The sequence below is a fragment of the Haemaphysalis longicornis genome, unplaced genomic scaffold (assembly GCF_048455015.1).
Source record: "Haemaphysalis longicornis isolate Haplotype H1 unplaced genomic scaffold, Haemaphysalis longicornis Haplotype H1 scaffold_1, whole genome shotgun sequence".
Lineage (NCBI taxonomy): Eukaryota > Metazoa > Arthropoda > Arachnida > Ixodida > Ixodidae > Haemaphysalis > Haemaphysalis longicornis.
The window spans coordinates 479,293,623-479,308,964 of record NW_027526203.1 but is presented as its reverse complement, the minus strand read 5'-3'; the positions used below and the strand labels follow the sequence as shown (position 1 = coordinate 479,308,964).

Here is a 15,342-nt window from a genome sequence, read left to right as displayed (position 1 = left end):
CGTCTGTCCTCGGAATTGATATTGTATAAGAGGCAGAAAAAGATGGTGGAAGCGCTTCAATTTCGTAGGCTTCATTGTACATGTCGGCCAGAACACGAGATATCGAAGATTTCAGCTGTTTATAGAACACCGCACCAAGTCCGTCAGGACCCGCCGACTTGCCGGATTAAGGTTTTCGATGGCACATTTCGTCATCCAAGCGAGGCAACGCGCCGTGTCCAGAAGCTACATCGCGTCTTGGATGTTTTTGTGTGGGGGTTCATTTGGGAGAGGAGGAGTAGGACTAATGCGTTTCGGCGAATCCGCGACGGCGATTTAGGAATGACTCACCTGTTTGTACGGCAGCTCGTAAACCGATTTTGGATATTGCGGTATGTACAGGATCCTTTTCTGAATACTCTAATGCAAGTTCAGGGCATCCGTGCTTTGCCAGAGCTTGTGGTTTCTTCAAAGTTGCATACCAGGTGGTGCGTATGGATATTTTGACGAAATTGTTTTGTCATTCCGATTTTTGGTAACCCGTTTTTCAATGCAATGTCTGGCCAAAGTAACCCGGAAAAATATATAAGGATGTATGTGGCGTAGTCTTTCCCGAGCCGTTACTGTATAGAGCCCTATACAGTAATTGTCCCTGACACGACGTGTTAAAACGAGTGAAGCGAATGGAAGTGTCACCTCAAGCAAAGTCTTTCTTCTTTAAATTACAGGCTGGTACACTCTCTATACTTCCACACTGGTATACTTTCAAAAAATAACTAAAGAAACGAAGGAACTAATTGTCAAACGTACGAACATGAAAGTATCAAGTACGGCGGATCGGATTGAATTAGGCGAGCTGTCGAAACCGATTAACAGAAGTAAAACAAACGACATTCGTGCATATACAATGGCAGTGATCAAGGAAACGCTGCAAATAGGGGGAAGCTTGAAAGCAACTAAGAGAAAGCTAGCCATCGGCGCGGGTCCGATCGGATGTACGCACTGAGAGACGTGCAGGGCAACGTTACGCACAACTTGGACGAGATAATAAAGGTAGCAAAACGATTCTAGACCAGGCTGTATGCTAGCGACGTTAGACCAGGGGAAACTACTGAGCGTACAAGCTCAAATTGCGATGTCCCACTAGTGGTTAAAGAGGAAGTTCGAAAGGATCTCTAAGGCACGAAAATAGAAAAAGCTACCGGAGACGATTGCATAACCATAAATCTATTGAAGGAGGGAGGATATATTGTACTGGAAAAGCCTGCTGTACTATTTTCTGAATGCTTGAAAACGTAAAAAGTACCCATAGCCTGGAAAAACGCCAACGTTATTCTGATTCACAAGAAGGGAGATCCCAAGGACCTCACGAATTACAGACCCATCAGCCTACTCTCGGTTGTTTACAAGCTGTTTATTAAAGTTATAGCTAGCCTCATTGGTGGCAGCCTCATGGGTGGCAGGAAAGGATACTCAACCAAGGATGACGTCGATAATTCGCGTCCCCTCGGGGGACGCGAATTATCTTCGTCATTGGGGGGGGGGGGGGCGCGGTGGGGGAGCTGAATGCCCCGTTCACTGAATCTGATAATCTGGGAGGTCCTCCTCGAGTTCAAAGAACGTTCTGCCCCGGGGCTGGATGCTATCTCCCAACAAGCTTTTGCGTAACCCCGATGGCAAGTCCATCTGCAAGCTCACCGAGGAAGTCAACAAAACCTAGAAAACAGGGCTCGTACCCGAATCCTGGAAGACCGCCTCGGTGGTGCTCATCCCAAAAGCTGGCAAGCCCTTTGAGGCCGATCTCGCTCACGTCCTGCAGGGGCAAGGTTGCCGAGCACGCTATTCACAATCGGGTGTCGCGGTACATCGGAGAAAAAGAACGGTTTCACCCCAACATGGTGGGCTTCAGGCATGCATTGTGCGCGCAGGATGTAATGGTCCTGATCAAACGTCAAATCATAGGTGAATACACCAGTGAGCTTAGTGGTATCCTAGCCCTGGACCTTCCCAAAGCGTTTTACGACATTTCGCACAAGTTCGTACTCGAGGCGGCTTTGGACATGGGCCTAGGTCATCGCTTCCATACATATGTGAGCTCCTTCTTTAGGGATCGCAGAGCTGCAATTAAACTGTGTTATAGCGGTGGTTTGGGCTAGTTGGTGCATACTAACTGAAATTCCGAACAGCGCAAAAAGACGGAACAAGAAAACGACGACGCCCGGCGCTGACTAGCAACTGGTTGGTTTATTCCGCGGCTTGCGAAATATACCCAAGGAAGGAAGGCGAGAAGGAACCACGATGAAAGTGAAGTGCATCCAACAATACACACAAAACGCAAGATCTATACACGTGCAGTTACCGAAAAGTTAGCAATGCCGATACAGCGCAGCGACATAACACGTTGCCAGAGGCGCGAGGCAAGGAAAGGCAATCCTAGACAGTGCAGGTTGTTTTTTTTTTTTACGAGTCGAGATAGCAGATTTCTTTACCTCCTAATTCAACAGAAGGCTTACTAACACAATCCCTGCCTTCCTTGTGAATGAGGTATGGTTCATAGACTTCACTCTCGCGCTGACCCTTCTATGTTCGTGCAACACGCGTATCGTGGATTCTGGGCGAGCACCCATGGCCGCGATAATGTGTGGCAAGGTTGCTGCCAGTGCATTTGCGTGAAAAACCACACAAAACCTTACGTAGAATGTAGGTGCTGTGTTGTGTATAAAGTTCCTCTCTCCTGTGGGAAGACCTACATTGGTCAGACCGGGCGCTGTTGAAACGATCATCTCGTGAGCATGCTAACACTCTAAAAACAGGCACTGCAGCAACCTTGCCACACATTGGCGCCACCACGGGAGCTCGCCCAGATTCCACGATACGCGTGTTGCACGAACAAATAGCGCCATCGCGAGCGTGAAATTTATGAAGCATACCTCATTCACAAGGCACGCGGTGATCGTGTTAGTAGGCCTTCTGTTGGATTACAATGTACAGAAATCCGCTATCTGAACTAATAAAAAAATTGGCAGCGTTTCAGCTCCTGTCGTCGCAAATGTCGACAAAAGACGATAGTCTTCATCGACATTTGCCAAGTAAATGCCTCCCTTAGCTCAACTGCTAATATCTCATGTTGTTGCTCTTGCGTCGCGCTCCTCCCAAGGTAAACACGTCAAAGGTTTGGCCAAGTCAATTTAAATTTACCCTGTTCTACTGCTCCAGGCCGGGTGCCTCGATGCTAGCGGTGCCGTACGGCGGAGACGCGCGTGAATCGAGGCGCCCTACTTCAACGTTTATAGAACTGCGTTGCCCTAGTCCGCGTGCGTTCCAAGCGGAATGTGGAACCTATCTAGTGGAACCTTTCGTAACGGTTGCCGCTTGAATTCTTCAAATGCCGCCAAAAGTTATAAAGGCGCGGGCGACAGCAGGCGATAGTATTTTTTTCTGCAGTAGATGTAGTATTTTATTTCTCAAAAATCAAGCATCTATTAATTTTTTTATAAAGGAACACTATCAATGTCCATTATGTATTATTTCCTCTCTTATGTTTGCGCAATGTCTTGTTCTTGTTCAACTATGTTCACAAGCATGAACATACATACCGGACTTAGACGTTTATATTTCGCTGTGAGTATACAAGCCTATTGCGCAGACTTCGTTTCACTTTGGCCGGGTGGCTGAATCAAGTCACAGAGAGACAAACAGACGTACAAACAGGCCAAAATTTGTGGGTTTAAGAAGCCCAAGAAAAACTACCGTCTTTAAAAACCAAGCTGCGCTGTCCAGGATTGCCTTTTCTTGCCTCGCGCTTCTGGTCACGTGTTATATGGCTGCGCTGTATCAGCATTGCTGACTTTTGGTTACTGCACGTGTATAGATCTTGCATTTTGTGCGTATTGTTGGATGCACTTCATTTTTATCATGGTTCCTTCTCGTCTTCCTTCGTTGAGTATATTTCGCAAGCCACGGAATAAACCAACCATTTGCTAGTCAGCGCCGTGTGTCGTGTTTTAGATGCGACGCATCTCTTTCACTCGCCTTGTCCCTCCGGCGTCGTCCGGCGTAGTCCGCATCCCTCCCCCATTCTCCTCGCCGCGCCAGCTGCGCGCTAGCGCCGCTCTCACCGCAGCGCCATCTGCGTGTTAGCGCTCGCCGGCGCTCGCTCCGTCGCCGTGCCAGCTGTGCGTGGGTGCGGGTTAGCACGCAGCTTGCGCTGGGTTAACACATGCGCATGCGCTGCTATGCGCTGCTCTCTCTCTTTCCGCTGTATATAAACGCGGTAACTGCGCCGCTCCGCTCAGTCGTTCCGCCGCCGCTCCGCCGATGACATCCTCCGATGACCACCGATGATTTGAATGGAGACTAACAGGCCTGCTATCGCTATGGTCGACGCAACCATAACAAGCACCGGCCACCCCGATATAAATTTACACGATCTTCCCGCGAGGGGAACCATGGGGTAGATGCGACGCATCGGGGGTGAACATGTTGCGTAAAATATGGACACACAACAACAATGGACACGCTAACATAACGGAAACGCAACGGAAACCCCCGATGCGTCGCATCTACCCCATGGTTCCCCTCGCGGGAAGATGGTGTAATTTTTTTGTCCCGTCTTTTTGCACTGTTTGGAATTTCAGCTACAATTAAAATTGGTCAGATTAAACCCGGGGAATTCACTCTGGGCGCGAGGGACACCCCCTGTTATCTCTCCTCTCCTGTTTAATGTCGCCATGAAGGGCCTCTCGGAGCGCCTCGTCACAGTGCGCGGCACCAACTATGCGCTATACGCGGACGACAGCGTATGGTGCATGGGTGGGTCTGACGCCGGGTGGAGCCGGCGCTCCAAAGGGCCTTGGATATCATGGAAGACTTTTTAGCTGGATCGGGCCTCTCCCTTTCACCGGCAAAATATGAGCTTTTGCTTTACAGGCAAATCGGCCGGGGCGTAAGGGGCCTCGCTCCTCTCGAGCGGGTCCCTACCGCCTTGCACACACGGAACGGTCGAATGATACACTCTAAGCTGGGTAACCCTTGAAGGAGCCATGAGGACAAAACACAAGTTCGGTTCATTCGAAAGATTGCCTCGATAGAATCAACGCACACTTCGCTCAAATAAGCTACATAACTAGGGAAAAAAACGGAATGGCCATGCGACCCACTAGCTCATTTCCCGCAACATAACCTATGATGTCACATGAGCTCAGCTGCGCGATTGGCTGGGGACGGAAAAAGCAAACGCAAATTAGGCATGGCTTATGGGCTTTCCGAACCAACTTAGGCATGGCTTATGGGCTTTCCGAACCAACTATTTGCGCTCAAGTGTAATGCATATTCATTTTACAGCAGTACGAATGGTGCGGTAAACAATGAAAGTTACGTACCGATGCGTACTGCTGTCGGTACTGGGTGCACTATGCTTGTTTTAGCTGCACAGCACTCCGCCGCTTTGAAGTTGTTTTACAGGACACTGGCCGATTGGCGTAAGCGGGGTTGTCTTACGTGACCCTGTTGGTCGAGGATACCCCAGGTTTCATGAGACGATCACTTTTTACAGTAACAAAAACAAGCCAGGTGCAAATACGCTCAAAAACAAAGCAACGGCGGACAACGGTTCGTGGATGACTATAGCAGCGACATCTGGGAGGGCTGACGGACAGCAAGGCCGCAAACCCGAATGACGTAGTGGAAGTTGATTGATTGATTGTGGGGTTTAACGCGCCGACGCAACGCAGGCGATGAGGCGCGCCGTAGTGGAGGGCTCCGTATTAATTTTGACCACCTGGGGATCTTTAACGTGCGCCGAAATCTCGTACACACGGGCGTTTTTGCTTTTCGCCTCCATCAGAAAAGCGGCCGCCGCGGCCGGGAATCGAACCCGCGACCTCGTGCTCAGCAGCACAACGCCTTAGCCACCGAGCCACCGCGGCGGGTACGTAGTGGAAGTTCACTTCAATACACGCGCTTCTGACGTCACTGCTGACATTACGAAAACCTACGATTTGGCGAGAGAATCAAAATTTTAACCTAAATTGATCAATTTCTCAATGAATATGGCATCATCTGCTGCTGGACAAGCGCTGGGGACACGATAAAACGCAAATCTTTCGAATAAAACAAACTTGTATTCGGTCTTCATGGCTCCTTTAATAGAGGTGCACATTTTTGAATTTTTGTAACCTATAATTTATAAGGTACAAAAGTAACCTATATTTTGGTAACATTTATATACGTATACACGTAAAGGTTACTTAGTTATAGGTTACTTTGCAGCTTCCAGCATGTGTACCTTTATATAGGTGACATCTACCACCGTCCAAGGACACCTGGAAGGTGTCATGTTGCGTGCCACGCGCCTTTTCGCCGGTTCCGCTGTGGCGAGCCCCCGATGGCGCCTTTCGGGCGCGGTAGACAAACAGTGGGTCAGCGGAATATATGTGCGACCACGCTCCCCACTGCGTAGTATGAACTCGGAAGGCCTCGGGTGTCTTTCTTCGTCCCCTGAATAAACTGTCGTGCACACGGCTGTGGATAACACTGAATTCATTTTATACTTCCAAAAATGGCGGTGTCAGTAAGCTTGAAAATGTTCTCTTAATATATATGCATTGCATCAACTGTTCGATAATCATTACCCGCGCTGTGACTCAAAAAATCTTCGCGAATATTGGCAACGCTTAAGTCTTATGGACAGGTATAACTAAATTTGATGTTTGCATCAGCTTTGTACCGTTTAAGAAACGAGCATCAAACATGCATGATAGTTCCTTTTGTAAATTGTGGGTGTGAATTTGAGCTTTAATTAAACAACATTAAGCTTTAGTGAAACCAAGCTTTAGTGGAAACATTCACTTGGTAGCATCCTTCAAAAGGACGGCAAAGTTGTGATAACATAACCTTAAGACAAAAAGTCTTGTGTGATAACTTAGGTCATGATTATCAAAAAAGCATCGCAGTACATGCACACATGTTTTCACATGTAACAGGAGCACATTTCCAGAAGTTTGGCATCAGGAGTTTTGAACATTCACATTTATTATTATGAAACACCTGTGGGTTATTTATTAAAAATCAAAGCTGCGAACCACCCCGACGTTAATATCGTCCCTTAATGGGTATTACACTTTTCCTCTATTGCTTTAGATTTAGAGGTAAAATTCGGTTTATACTTATTAAACCTATTTAATAAATGTGGCGTGAACAGCTTCGCAAACATGGCCAAATATACAGATTCTTTATCTCAATATTTTCATGGATGTATGCAAAGTATTTCGAATTGTTTGGATACTGTCATTGAACAATTTTAGACGAATTCGAATTCGAGCTAAATTTATGACATGGTTCTCAGATGTGCACTACCCCAGTACAGCGTTATTGTCATGGTTCCGCACAGAAAAAACGCAGAATGAGGGAAACTAGAAAGAACATTTATTACAAAATAAATGTTTCATACAAAGCAGTGTTTATGGCTATATTCGCTACATTCTCCGTGTCACTCAGAGTCTGTAATATTACGCTCGGAATTCATTCGTCTTTACGAATTCATCTTTACACTTCCCTCTTAGGTTCCTCTTTGCAATTCCACCTGAGTTGTGATTCCCAAGCCAAGTTATCTTTTTTTATGCAGCACTAACAAGCTTTTAGGCCGATTGCAATCTGCCTTCTAGACAAACTTTCAATGGGGTCTAAAATTTCCTGCATGAAAAAAGGTACTTCGAAACATTCAAAGAGATAAGCTTCGCAATTTACGTAGTACACAAGCAGGCACAAAATCAGGGCACGCTGAAGATTTCCCGATGTCACCTGAATAACTTTTTCCTTGCTGCCGTAGATGGAGGTGTATATGTGAGGGGCTGTCACTTAGATTTCCCCACCTTGAAGAACCATCTACAGAAAATTTCAGAAAAAGGACAAAATCCAGTGCAACCATAAGCCGCTCACACCAAACCACAGGCATGTGAAGTACAAAAATATATTGCAGGGAAATGAAGACGCAGACAAAAGAATGCATTGAAATGCCACACCAGAGATAGTGTGATTTACGGCCTTTCAAATAATTTCACTACAAATGGCCACATTGTCAGAACAAGCGAAGATACTCTGGTCATACCGGCCAACCCTGCAGAGTTTTAATCGTGCCGTGTTCCAGTTTATCTCGCGCAGTGTTTCTGCATGCTCTCCCAGAACAGGCAGAAACTTTGGGCTACGAGATAAACTGGGGTGCCACACATACATTTGCAAAAGAGAAAACAAAAATATTTCCCCGCCTTCATGTGCAATCACTAGTACACGCAACAGAGCGAACGTCGCACTAAACCCAGGAAACGTGCTTTGACGATGCTGACGCTATCTGCGTCACATTTTTGGCTGTACTGAAACGTCTCCCTCTCCCCCTTCGTACTGGCAGAAGGATCCCATGTGGAAGCCGAAAAGTTTTTCACTTCAGTAGAGTATTCTTATCGGTGGTTTCTTCTTCGGCTATCAGTAAAAAGGAATCGCCAACTTACATTTTTTCTTCGTCCAGATGTGTTGTGGGAGTGGATCCATCTAGAACTTGCACCGATCTTCAAGTGGAATTTCCAGAAGATCTGTACCTGCAATTACCTGAAGGGTTATTTGGGTTAAAATTTCAATAGGCTTGGGTTAAGATTTCAATAGCTGGGCAGTTGGTATACATTAATAACGAAAGCACAACACAAACTTGACAAGAGGAATAAAAGAACACAACACAAGCACTCACTAACAACTGCAGCTTTATTAAAGAGCTCTTTTTCTTGTTGGCTCTGCAAAACTACCCATCTTATAGGATAGCTAGAGTTGCTCAAAAACTACAAAGCTTCATGCTGAAGACATCGTTATATAAATTCATAACCTACATGCAGTAACGAACGGATGTAAAGAGTCACTAAACATGAGGCAAAATAAGATACGAAATATAACATCATAACACTCGAAGGAAGGCCTGGGATTTTTACAAGTGAATCATACTTTTGTCTGTACAGGCCTGGTTGCCATCTTTGCAAAGAATATTTCAATGAATGTGTTTAGTTATTGCATTTTCATACCTTTGTTTCGACTGAAATCGTACTCAATTTCAACTGGTGTCATACGCAGGGGAGTCCTGGTTGTTAGCTCAAGGAACACTGCCTGCAAGAAAAACAGTAGTGCTGATAAGTCATCGCATAGTTAGCCAGATGCAACCACACTGTTCGAACAGCCAGGAACCGATGAGGGTGCAGCACACATTTTTACACGTGCACCTGTCTCTGTGTAACTTGGCCAACCCATCCTGCAACCAAAGTCGTCACACTTTCTGTATCATAAAAAAAATAACAGACAGCCTGCATGCTGGCTCATACATACCCCCATTCTGTAAAGTCGCTTTACTGCATTACACTAGGATCATGCGAAACAACCATTTTCCATGCAATGCCACGCGAATAAATAAACGACTGATTTGTGCAAATAAGAATAATGAACCCACTTAGCATGGTGAAAATGGCCCGCTGTCTCAAAATGACCAACACCAAATTTACCCACTCAACGAAAGAAATGACATAAATTTACACCATCTTCCCTCGAGGGAAACCATGGGGTAGATGCGACGCATCGGGGGTTTCCGTTGCGTTTCCGTTATGTTAGTGTGTCCATGCATGTTCACCCCCGATGCGTTGCATCCACCCCATGGTTCCCCTCACGGAAAGATGGTGTAAATTTTTATCGGGGTGGCCGGTGCTTGTTACGGTTGCGCCGACCATAGCGATAGCAGGCCTGTTAGTCTCCATTCAAATCATCGGTGGTCATCGGAGGATGTCATTGGCGGAGCGGCGGAACGACTGAGCGGAGCGGCGCAGTTACCGCGTTTATATGCAGCGGAATGAGAGAGAGCAGCGCATAGCAGCGCATGCGCATGTGTTAACCGAGCGCAAGCGGCGCGCAAGCTGCGCGCTAACCCGCACCCACGCACAGCTGGCACGGCGACGAAGCGACCGCCGGCGAGCGCTAACAGGCATATGGTGCTGCGGTGAGAGCGGCGCTAGCGCTCAGCTGACACGGCGAGGAGAATGGGGGAGGGATGCGGACTGCGCCGGACGACGCCGGAGGGACAAGGCGAATGAAATAGATGCGTCCTATCTAATAAAGAGGCTTGTGCTGGACAAAAGTGAGTTTAGCAATTTCGGGCAGGATTTAGGGGACTACTTTTCTGCAGCACACACCTTGTGTTTAACCGGATATATTCTTACAAGACCAATAAACTAGACACCATTCCGAAGATATGCAGCGAGAAAAATGAACATTCCCCGAAGGCTGAAACAAAATGATAATACCCACAGAATAGCACGATAACATTAGAGTTTAATGGGGGAAAATTCAAATATTGAAACAGAGCTACCTGAGAATTAAATGGGCCAATAACTCGTGAAGTGCGCCCGATGCAGCCAACAGCGTAAACAAAACGCTAAACACATGACGAAGGCGCGCCAACAGCGCAGAAAGCAGGTCATGACCGCCGTTATCTGTTACAATGTGCAGGCTTGCCCGATCGTCCGCTCTAATCTGACGCAACGAACGCAAGCCCGTGATTTCATTCAATTGCCATCGTGGACAACTGAAAACTTCCAGCGAAGCAACCAGTGGGGTAATGAAAATCCCTCTCGAATGCTGCAATTTCAAATTGAAAAGCCCTCGCAGAAAGAAACATCCAATGAAAACACGGAAACCGTTACGGGAATATACTCACCGAGTTCGCTTTCACTGGCGCCGGGGCATTGGTCCAACATGCGAACTTGATGCTGGTCGCAGAAAAACGGTCCGCGTAGCGCTGCCAGTCACAAACGGGCTCGCCACAGTCTCCGCGACTCACGCCGACAAACAAGTCTTGTAACAGCAATCCTGGCTTCATCGTAGGGGTATCACAGCGGTAAAAAGGCTTGAGTGGCGCGACAACGCGGCCACCGGGCCTGCGGGCGCCGCCATTTCTCTATATCGCGTCATGCAACGGAGAAATGACAGGTCGCCTGGCGAGATGGTGCGACAAGCATCTCTTATAGGTTACCGGGCGTTTTATCGGTTACAACGTAAAGGGTACATGTCAGATTTCGTTGAAGTAACCTATAAATCGCTGACGTAACCCTTACACCTCTTTTAACTTCACGCTTGTAACCCTTGAAATGGACTGGGATAAAAAATATGAAATTAACTCCATTGTAACCTTTATGCTATAGGTTACTTTTGTTTAGAAGTTACATTATGGGTTGCCAGGATTAGAGTGTACCTAGGGTCGATTCAATCAGGGTCCTCGGACTTCTGTTGGAATCCGAAGGGTCGTAATCCCCTCCAAGACGGAGAGTACGCTCAGGATTATTGTCAGGGTCTCGAACCGCAGGAGAGGGTTCAGCGAAAACAACATCCTTCGCCTGTATTATGCGTTTCTCATGAGCCACATCAACTATGTCGCCTCGGCGCTCGACTGGTCCAAATCTCAGGAGGCTACAATCAACACACTCACGCGTACAAGCATCAAATGTGTACTCGCTTTGCCAGCCAGCGCCAGCACGGAAAAACTCATACAACAGGGCAGTAACAGCACCCTCTTGGAGGTGATAGAGGCTCCACAGACGACCCAGGTGGAGCGCCTCTCATCGTCATGGGCCGAGAGGCGCATCCTGGAATCAATTGGCTGTTGCCCAATGGCGGTAAATGAACACAAGGTCTCAATCTGACCATCAGTCAGGGATACATTTAAGGTAGACCCCTTTCCAAGCAATGTCAACCCACAAGACAATGTAGGGCGCCGCAAGGCTGGGATTCGATCTTTATTGAACCCTGTCCCGGGTAGTCCGGAGCTCGCGAGTTTTGTCGACGCGGCTCACTACATCCGCTCGGATTGTCTCGTCGCGGTCGCTGTAGACCACTGCGGCAGAATTTTCACTTCTGCCTCGGTCAGAAAGGTCTCCGCGCGGTGGCTGAGCAGGTCGCCATCACCTTGGCCATGAAGCACCCATTGCGGCAGAATATTCTACAGACTCGCGGGCTGCGGTTCGAACATTTGCCTTGGGATTGATCTCGTGGGAGGCTGCGGCCATCCTCGGTCGCGATGGATTCGCTGCACATCACACCATCAAATGGTCCCTGGCCCATATGGGGGCCAACGTCCATCTCGACGTTCCCAACGCCAACCAGTTGGCCCATGACCGTGCGCGAGGATTAACTGTCCGCGGCGGCCCCGGCGGATTCGCGGGCGAACGCACCAAGAGGTTCGGGGATCCGGTTCTAACAATTCACGAGGTCGTCGCTCACTATTTTCACTCTCGGAGGGTCCACCGACCCCCTCATTCAAAGCTTACTCGGCATTTATTCGTCTACCTTGAGAACGCTCCAGACGGGGTGGTTCCCTCCGCGGGGCAGGTTTACTCAGTGATGGCACCGTCCTGGGCATGTCGGTACGCCATAACTAAATGAAACATTGCGCAAAGTAGGGGAGACACGGGCGAAGTGAAGACGGACACACATTGGGCCATGTGTGCCTGTCTTCACTTCATCCGGGTCTCCCCATTTTTACGCAATTATTTTGTTTAGGTTCACTCACTTTGCGCTAAACGTGTACCAGCACTGTCCGCACTGTGGAAAGGCGTATTGCTCGTTAGGTCGCACGCTCTGGCAATGCCACGCATTACGCGTAGCTGTGTTCAACAACAGAGAGGATCGGGAGGAAGCGCACAAAAGCGGCGACTTCTCCGCCCGAGTTTTCGCTGTCCGGGGGGCCTACGAAAGGGCGGAGGGCCACGGCCTTCCGGTTCCTACGTGGGAGCGGCCCGCAACTACAGTGGAATAAAAGTATTTTTGTCTGTCTGTGGGCACGCCCACAGACATCCGTAGGTCCGTGCGCCAAGGCAGCGCCATGCCGCCCATTTTAGTCAAACTTTACATTGAGCAAGTGCGTCGGATGGCCCTTGCATCTAGGCCATCAATGGCCTCGTGACGGGGAACGAGGAGCTCCTTGTTCTCACTTACGCGGACGATTTGCACACCATGATCACAAGTGGACGCGGTAATGAGGCTAGAAAACAAGTTTTAAGTGCGAATGCACTTTATAAGCGACCCCAAACCTTCCACCGCCGGCGGCGGCGGCGGCGGCGTCCGCAGTCCTCCTCTCTATATATAAAAAAAAACAGCATCCTGCGCCAGGTTTCGATCCGAGGACTGTGCGGCCGCAGCGCGAAGCTCTACCGACTAAGCCACGGACGCGACGCTGATATCAGTGTTAGTAACGCGCCTTATATCTTTAACGCATTCAAACTACGTCGTCAGCGGCGTGCGTGGGCGACTCAGCGGCGTTATAGCGGCTTGATAACTGCGTGGTGTACACGTGATACTACAAACCCGATGGAAGAGATGGAAGAGAAGGCGGCGAGGCGGTGGGCTGCGGGGGCCGAGCGCAAGCGCCGCAAGCGGGCCGACAACCGTGCATTCGCACTTTCACATTCTCCCCCTTGGGGAAATGCGGGGGAATTTTTTCCACTTTTCAGGGGCAGAGCTAAACCCACTAGTCGAGGGGACCCTGGTAGGGTGAGTAAGCCTCTAAGCCCAGCCACGTATTTGTAGTGAGTTGGGTGCAAGAAATGTCTAGTTACCTAGGTATTAACCTCAACCTTAACCTTAACCTCAACATTAACCTCAGCATTAACCTTAACCTCAATTAACATATCGATGGAAACCCAAGCTCGCAGCGGCGGAAAGAATGCTGCAACCACCGAGAAGCAAATACATCACTGTTCAGGAGGGCTCATGCGGGCCCTGGGCCGCTTCACGGGGCCCGCATAAGTACAACGCACGCAGGATCCCTGTATAAAAATTGGCCGCGTATCGGCTCCTTTCGTAGCAAATGTCGTCAAAAGACAATAGTCTTTACCGACTTTGGCCAAGTAAATGCCTCCCTTCGCTTTCCCGCTCACCTCTCATGTTGTTCCTCTTGCGTCGAGCTCCTCCCAAGGTAAAGACGCCAAAGGTTTGCTTAAATAATTTTAAATTTCCCGCGTTCCACTGCTCCAAACCGGGTGTCTCGATGCCAACACTGCCGTACGGCGAAGACGCGCATGAATCGAGGCGCCTTACTTCAACGTTTATAGAACCGCGTTTCCCTACTCCACGTGCGTTGCAAACAGATCGTGGAACGTATTTAGTGGAACCTTTCATAACTGCTGCCGGTTTATTTATTAAAACGGCGCAAGAACCTCTAGTGGCGCGGGCGACAGCAGGCGACGGAGGAGTGAATTCTTTTTCTGCAGTTGATCAAGTATTTAATTTCGCAAAAATCAAGCTTTTATGACTTTTTATAATGGAACACTGGAAATATCACTTCTGTATTAATTTGTTGTCTTATATTTACGTAATGTCTTGTTCTTCAACAATGCTGACAAGTATGAACATTACACCGGACTTAGACGGGTCGATTCAGCTGAGACTATATAAGACTATTGCGCAGGCATTGTTTTACTTGGGCCGGGTGGCTGAATCGAGTCACAGACAGACAGACGGACAGACAGACAGACAAACATACAGACAGACCAAAATTTGTGGGTTTAAGTAGCCCAAGAAATACTATCGTCTTTAAAAGACGATAGTCTTTCATGGGGTACTTAAACCCAGAAATTTTGGGCTTTCTGTATGTCTGTGTGTCTGTCTGTCTGTGACTCGATTCAGCCACCCGGCCAAAGTAAAACAGTGCCTGCGCAATAGTCTTATATAGTCACAGCTGAATCGACCCGTCTAAGTCCGGTGTAATGTTCATACTTGTCAGCATTGTTGAAGAACAAGACATTACGTAAATATAAGACAACAAATTAATACAGAAGTGATATTTCCAGTGTTCCATTATAAAAAGTCATAAATGCTTGATTTTTGCGAAATTAAATACTTGATCAACTGCAGAAAAAGAATTCACTCCTCCGTCGCCTGCTGTCGCCCGCGCCACTATAGGTTCTTGCGCCGTTTTAATAAATAAATCGGCAGCAGTTACGAAAGGTTCCACTAAATACGTTCCACGATCTATTTGCAACGCACGTGGAGTAGGGAAACGCGGTTCTATAAACGTTGAAGTAGGGCGCCTCGATTCATGCGCGTCTTAGCCGTACGGCAGTGTTGGCATCGAGACACCCGGCCTGGAGCAGTGGAACGCAGTAAATTTAAAACAATTTAATCAAACCTTTGGCGTCTTTACCTTGGGAGGAGCGCGACGCAAGATGAACAACATGAGAGGTGAGCGGGAAAGCGAAGGGAGGTATTTACTTGGCAAAAGTCGATAAAGACTATCGTCTTTGGCGACATTTACAACGAAAGGAGTAGATACGCGGCTAATTTTTCCTC

General features: G+C 48.1%; 1 protein-coding gene and 1 long non-coding RNA gene across 5 annotated transcripts in view; both read right to left on the bottom strand.

Annotated features, from left to right (window-relative positions):
* LOC144156328 (uncharacterized) overlaps positions 1 to 15,342 on the bottom strand; it is a 157,345-nt gene that overhangs the window by 78,132 nt on the left and 63,871 nt on the right. The window lies entirely within an intron of this gene.
* Positions 6,271 to 9,612, bottom strand: LOC144173786 (uncharacterized). Its single transcript, XR_013323386.1, has 3 exons — positions 9,042 to 9,612; positions 8,484 to 8,570; positions 6,271 to 7,863 (listed from the first exon to the last, which is right to left on the bottom strand). It is a non-coding gene; the product is annotated as an uncharacterized LOC144173786 (long non-coding RNA).